We start from the raw sequence: 7,773 nt of genomic DNA on the forward strand, positions 1-7,773 counted from the left end.
AGTTATGGCATCAGTTGGGTCGAGATCTAGGCTGATTTCAGCTATGCTGGATGCCGGACATATGTGAACCAAGCCTAAATGAGAGGATATCTGTAGTATTAGGCTGGGATTACATATGTCCGCATATGTAATCCCAGCCTAAATATCTACACAACTGATGCCACAATTTATGACAACATGCATCATTTGTCATCAGTTTTGTAGCATCCGGTGTCCATTTTTTCTGAACGCCGGAAGGAGGAACGCAGCAAGATGCGTTCCCTTGTCCGGTGCCGTCCATCGAGTTCAACCATCTGGCGTCCAAACTGAGATGCTGGATGATTGGGAACTGTCCCATTCAAATGAATGGGATCAGTTCTAGCATCAGTTTCCCTCCAATGCATGCCGGAGGAGAACGCTGTCGGACACCTGATATGTAAAGGAGGCCTTAGATGACCATGGCCTTTGGCCATTCAACGTTTTTTAAGGTTTGCCAACTATTATAATAGTTTTTTTTTTTTTTTTTTGGTGCACTGTACCTGAAGATACTGCCATATCAGGTCAATGCATTGGACCACGGAAGCAAGCTTCAAAATCGACCCCTGTTCTAAAAAAAAACCATTTAGTATATGGTGCCCAGATAGGGGACGTATCAGATATTAAACTGATAAGAACAGATACTACACTTGATCTTATCCAAAAGGCCGAGAAGCAATAACTATTATAATAGTGTATTTCCAATTTTTCCCCATTCCCTTTCTTCCAACTTTCTTGGTTTACTTGTTGCAGTAAATAGATACATTAGCCCAGATTTATCAGGCTGCCTTAAACCGAAATGTCTTGTGTTGCCCATAACAACCAATCACAGCTCGGCTTTCATTTTACCAGAGCTTGTTAAGATATGAAGGCTGAGCTGTGAATGGTTGTTATGGGCAAAGCCTTTATGTGCAATATGATTTTTTAAAGGTAATACTAAGTCCTTAAGGGGTTAAATATATTTAGGTAAGAGAAGTCCACAGTATAAAACAGATTCACACACTGACATACTGAGTTTTTTTTTTCTTTTTAAGATTACTGTGAAAAGCGTTTTTCACTTTTCAACTGGGATGATAGTATTTTTGACAATAGGAATAATACAGTTTGTCATGTTACAAAACTTTTTTTTTTCAAAAAAGTCACCTTCTTTAACCCCTTAAGGATGAAGGCCATTTTTGCCTTAAGGACGCAGAAAATTGTATTTTTACGTTTTCATTTTTTCCTCCTCGCCTTCAAAAAATCATAACTCTTTTATATTTTCATCCACAGACTAGTATGAGGGCTTGTTTTTTTTCTCGACCAGTTGTCCGCTGTAATGCCATCACTCACTTTACCATAAAATGTATGGCGCAACCAAAACAATACTATTTGTGTGGGGAAATAAAAAAGAAAACCGCAATTTTGCTAATTTTGGAAGGTTTCGTTTTCACACCGTACAATTTACAGTAAAAATGACATGTGTTCTTTATTCTCTGGGTCAATATGATTAAAATGATACCCGTGATAACATACTTTTCTATTACTGTTGCACTTAAAAAAAATCACAAACTTTTTAACCAAATGAGTACGATTAAGATCCCCCTATTTTGAAGACCTATAACTTTTTCATTTTTCCGTATAAGCGGCGGTATGAGGGCCCATTTCTTGCGCCGGGATCTGTACTTTTTATTGATACCATATTTGCTTATATAAAACTTAATACATTTTTTATACATTTTTTTTTGGAATAAAATGTTATAAAAAAGCAGCTATTTTGGACATTTTTTTTTTAACGTTCACGCCGTTCACCGTACGGTATCATTAACATTTTATTTTAATATTTCAGATATTTACGCACGCGGCAATACTAAATATGTATATAAAAGATTTTTTTAACACTTTTTGGGGATGAAATAGGGAAAATGGGGCAATTTACGTTTTTATTGGGGGAGGGTTTTTTTTCACATTTTTTTACTTTATTTTTATACTTTTTTTACTTTTATTTTTACACTTTAATAGTCCCCATAGAGGACTATTTAAAGCAATCATTTGATTGTGCTATGTATGGGACATAGCACTGATCAGGGTTATCGGTCATCTTCTGCTCTGGTCTGCGGGGAGGCAGATCAGAGCAGAAGACTCCCGGAAGACAGCGGAGGCAGGTGAGGGGACCTCCGGCTGCTGTGCTGGATGATCGGATCGCCGCGGCAGCGCTGCGGGCAATCCGATCATCCAATTAAGTGACCGCGATGCTGCAGATGCCGTGATCTGTATTGATCATGGCATCTGAGTGGTTAATGGCGGATCGCGGATGTCTGCCATTACTGGCGGGTCCCTGGCTGTGATCAACAGCGGGGACATGCCGCGCATGATCCGGGCATCGCTCCGATGCCCGAGGTTATGCTTAGGACGTAAATGTACGTCCTGGTGCGTTAAGTACCACGTCACCAGGACGTACATTTACGGTGCTCGTCGTTAAGGGGTTAATGCCCAGGGGATGATCTGATATCACTGAGAGAAACCATATCTGTCTATACATTGCAGCATTACATGCTACTCAAATAAATGTCCATCCATGTAATGCTAGGATATTGGGGAGATCAAAACCAGTTGCCCAGTTGCCCATAGCAACCAATCACATTGCTTCTTTTATTTTTAGATGCTCTTTTAAAAATTAAAGAAGCTATCTGATTGGTTGATATGGGCAACTGGTCTTTTCTTGTACACAGGTTTTGATAAATAGATCCCATTGGCCACAGCAGGTTATAGAAAGGCTCTCTATCCTGGCTCATTGAATTGGGTCCTGATGTGGACACCTCTCTTACAAGACATACAAATGAGTTGTCATTATGAGACAACCCTTGGACTGTTCTGCGTGATGTCCTGTAGGATAAATGGGAAGTTTACACATATTTCAAGGTGTAAAAAGAGCAGGTGAACCATTACAATTTAATTCACCTCCAATACCGTACAAGCCCGACAGGTGCTAATCCTTCTCTCCCCATGCACAACGCCTTCCATTCATTGGGGAATCCTCCACACGACTAAACTAAGTTCTCTCTCTAAGTGCTAGAAATGCCCTGTCAGCTCTCTACGTATCTGTCTATGCAATATAAGGAGTGGACCGGTTTCTTGCCCTTGGCTTTTTGTGTGTGAGCTGTAACAATAGCATCATAGAGTAATTATGTTTACCGCAAACTTTAGGTATTCATTTCTTTTTGTTCGCATACCTTTGTTATGGCTCCTTACCTCTTACTTCCATCTCTCAAATACTTAGAAGGAACCTCACCTTGTCTGGGTCTCCTCCATGGGTGTCACTCATTTCTCTACATACACAGACTAATTATGAGCTGTCAAAAGATGTGTGTTTAGACTGTCTTTCTCTATGCTTTCTAAGCCAATGATTGCTGCGGCGATTGAAGAGAACAGGAGATGGAAGGGTGAGGTGGAAGAAACCAGGGAACACTAAGCTATACTACATAATGTTACAAAAATCTATTCCCCAGACTGATACATTTCCATAGCCAAATACATGACGCCAAGAGATGACACCATGGATAATAAGTTCAATCTACCAACAATACAAACATAGAACATTAAGACATATACATTGGAGATATATGACATTTTGTCATGGTAAACACCACTCGTGTGTAACATGGAGTTTTACACGTCTCTCTGTAGCTGACAGCCAGGAAGCCAGCTAGAGCAGCATGTTGCATGCAGTGGTGATGCAGAGCATTACGACCTCTTGTTCAGACAACCTAAAAAGTAAAGGAATTATATATACACACTATAAAATATCATGTATATATATATATATATATATATATATATATATATATATATATATATATAGATATAGCTATAGATAGATAGATATTGAAATGGGTCGCGGCAGGTGGTGGATCCTCCAGGCCTGTGTGGATGATGATGTAAGCTGTGCCAGGGAGCGGAGTCTGGTTTTCACCCGCCGCTGAGTGGGATGGTCTTGCTGCGGCAAGCGGCACCTCCTCTTTTAAATGGAGGTACATGAGCGATAATTGTGAATGTTAAATCTTTCTCACAATGCCCCATTTTTACAAAATTACATGGTACCGGTAAATCGGTTCACTTCTTTCTAATTGAGTATCTATGTTGGTTGATCCTAATCTTGACACTTAATGTAGTTTTACCTACATATATAAGAGGTTGCATGGACATTTAAGAACATATATGACATAATCAGTGTCACAGGTTAAATAAAAATTTATTCTGTATGTTTTCAAAGTGGAAGGATGTCTAAAATCAGTAGTTTTGTGCATATAAGAATAATTTATGCATGATAGACATGGATACGATCCCTTTTTGATGGTTGTAAGTGTCTTTTGTGTCGTTTTTTAAAAAGAGACGTCTGCTTTTACTACCTTGTCGCGCAGATTATGTCTATACGACATAAGGGGAGGATTGGCAAACTCGGGAACGTTTTGATGACAGTTACCCAAGATATGCCAATGCTTCCTCATAATGGAGGTAATTTTATTTGATGCATCAGAATAAGTGGACACGAAGGCGATACGTTTGTCAACATTTTGAATGTGTCTCCCTGTTGTCAATAAGGAAGAGCTCTCAAGTGGCAACACCTTCTCTTTACTCTCCCTAACCACCCAATCTGGGTAGCCGCGTTTTTTAAAATCGCTAATCATTTTATTCAGTAATTTTATCGTCCTCACAGGAACAGTTATTATCTAAACGTTTGAATTTTTGCCCTGCAACTATGCCAGACTGGTTCAAATTGGAGACTGATATTTTACAATTTGTAAGAAGTTTGAAACTAAAAGTGTGGTTCTCGGATAAGGACAATTGTGTAACTAAAGTGGACTCTAATATATCATCATTCACTGTTTTTTCTTTATCTGACATGAACATTAGAGTCGTGAGTGATTTTATGCCTAATGTAAATTCCTCAGCTATTGACACATTTCATACATTGGTTAAACATGATATTGAGCAACTAAAACATAGTGTAACTAATTTGACTCATCCAAATATGACACATGAACAAATGGCTGCCTTGAATGTACTAGTCCATGACCACAACCTGGTGGTCAAACCCGCCGACAAAGGGGGTGCGGTTGTGGTCATGGACCGATCAAAGTACATTCAGGAAGCCAATAGGCAATTACATGACGTACACCTAATCTGTGCGACAAGGTAGTAAAAGCAGACGTCTCCTTAAAAAAAACGACAACCATCAAAAAGGGATTGTATCCATGTCTATCATGCATAAATTGTTCTTACATGCACAAAAACTACTGATTTTAGACATCCCTCCACTTTGAAAACATACAGAATACATTTTTATTTAACCTGTGACACTGATTATGTCATTTATGTTCTTAAATGTTCATGTAACCTCTTATATGTAGGTGAAACTACATTAAGTGTCAAGATTAGGATCAACCAACATAGATACTCAATTAGAAAGAAGAGAACCGATTTACCGGTACCATGTCATTTTGTAGAAATGGGGCATTGTGAGAAAGATTTAACATTCCCAATTATCGATCATGTACCTCCATTTAAAAGAGGAGGAAACCGCACCGCTGCTCTCAAAAAGAGAGAGCTGTGGTGGATTTATGCACTGTATACACTCAAGCCCAAAGGTCTTAATGTCGATTTTAAATTTACACATGACATTTGTAATGCTAATTATCCGTGACTCAGTTTCTGTATTGATAAGGATTTTATTATATACAAGTTTTTATAATACATTTTTCTTTTTCTTTTTCTACAGATGGTGTTGAGGAAGGGATGGACCACTCAATTATCTTATCTACTCACTGTTTTCCAAAAACTCTTGTTTATCTTATTCTAAAAACACATTGATTAGGTTGCTGGGCAGGTACTGTCATACACGATACAATACTATATAATGCCCATTCTTCTCACTATACGTCACATGGCACCTTTGCGCCCGGAGGTCACCTATGGCAACGTCCCCGGAACGCCTTGTGAGGTTTCGGCATGTGCGACATTGAATTGACGCACTGCCATTATGCCCTGTGCAGATTGTAGACGTTTGAGATTGCTGTTTGGCCAGTTTATGCATTTGCCCTAATGCAAGATGGCGCTCCGCTTCAGAAAGAGATAGGACACATGCTGCCTTTTTGGAACTATTTAAGTGGAGTCCTGGGCCTGGATTCCTGGCTGAGGGCACCCGTGCACCTTTTGTCTGGAGATGTGCTGCTCTCATCTGTTTTTTTTATAATAAGGACTAGAGATGAGCAAACTTTTTAAACGTTCAGTTCTGCCAGTTCTGTAAGAATCTGTGCTTCCCCAATAGCCCAAAAACTTGTGTATAACACAGTCTAAGAGCCCTAAATACCCTGTATAACACTGTTAGGTCTCCTAGGAGTGTATCTATGTCAGAGCTTTCTAAAATGTGTGTCGCGGCCCGTCAGTGTGCCGGCTGCAATGTGTAGGTGTGTCACGTAAAAAATTAGAAATACCAAGTATGCATGTATTTTGATGGCTTCTTCTTCCGTATTCGTGTACGTACACAAAGGCTGAAGGTTCATACAGGTTCTGCCCATACACAGTAAGTGTAATTGGGTTGAAACAGTGGTAGTGTTTTAATCCCAGAGGGAGGGAGTAGGATTTAAAATGTCCTTACAAACACCTAACACTGATTTATTGTGTTGTGAAATTATGTATTTCTAAAAAGAGCATTACTAACATGAAAGGTTGAAAAAGCTCTGATCTATGTATTTCTGAGCTGTTTTAGGATAATGTTAATTTTAAATTAATGGCAAAATGTATGGCTATGGGTAAATGGATGGTGGAAACCGGTGGAAACTAACAGGTTGGATAATTCAATTCAATACTCAAGAGGAAGAGCATTGCAATGAAGAATTAGTGCAATGAAGAATTTATGCAATGAAATGCATTTAAGCTGGAAAGTTAAAATTTCATTATTTTCACAGTCTGTAAAGGGGTATATTTACACCACAGAAAGTTCCTTTGCATTCTGTTTACCAAAGCAGGCTCATAGCCATTGAAGTTGCAGTACAGCAGTTGGTAGGCATAAGATATTGATTGTCTAGGACACTGCCAATAAACTGCTTGTGGGATGGTTCATGTGAACTATCCCACTAGCAACATTTTAGGCTAAACTGGCCATTTTGGCTGACCTTTATCTTATGTGTGTGTGCAGCATTAGTGTTCAAATTTCCTGCAGCGCTACCACAGGGTATAAGGTGTTATACAGACTGTCTGTGTATTAACAGTATTAGCAATCAACTGATTGCAATTAATTGTCCCCTATGGGAACATAAAAAGTCTTTAAGAAAACATCACTTTTCCCCTTCCCTCCTTCCCTTGTTGTTCTTTTTACCTGGCCAGCAGGCTCAGGTGCAGGGGCTCTTAGTGGGTTTGACATTCCCTTGACGTCCTCTGCTATGCACAACAGCAGCAGCGGCAGGCACTGATGAGTGACATCAGGAGCGTCACTCATCAGTCTCCACAGTCATCACTGCTCACAGCCTCTCAGTGAGTCCAGCGCAGAGGACGTCAGGAGAATGTCAAACCTGCTGAGAGCCCCTGCACCTGAGCCTGCTGGACAGGTAAGAAAGAAAAACCGGGGGGAAAGGAAAGAGGAAAAGATGTGGCACAAGGGGTGAGGGGGGGGGGGGTGATTTGGAACAGGGCACAGAGGGAATAAAGTGGCACAGGGGGATAAAGGGGGATGAAATGGCATAGGTTGGATAAATGGGGGAAAGAAATGGTACAGGGGGTGGT

General features: G+C 39.9%; 1 non-coding gene across 1 annotated transcript; it reads right to left on the reverse strand.

Annotated features, from left to right (window-relative positions):
- Positions 1-502: 502 nt before the first annotated feature.
- On the reverse strand, positions 503-695 carry LOC130359764 (U2 spliceosomal RNA). The gene has a single exon (XR_008890447.1). It is a non-coding gene; the product is annotated as a U2 spliceosomal RNA (small nuclear RNA).
- Between the last annotated feature and the right edge of the window lie 7,078 nt (positions 696-7,773).

This window comes from Hyla sarda, chromosome 2 (assembly GCF_029499605.1).
Source record: "Hyla sarda isolate aHylSar1 chromosome 2, aHylSar1.hap1, whole genome shotgun sequence".
Classification (NCBI taxonomy): Eukaryota; Metazoa; Chordata; class Amphibia; order Anura; family Hylidae; genus Hyla; species Hyla sarda.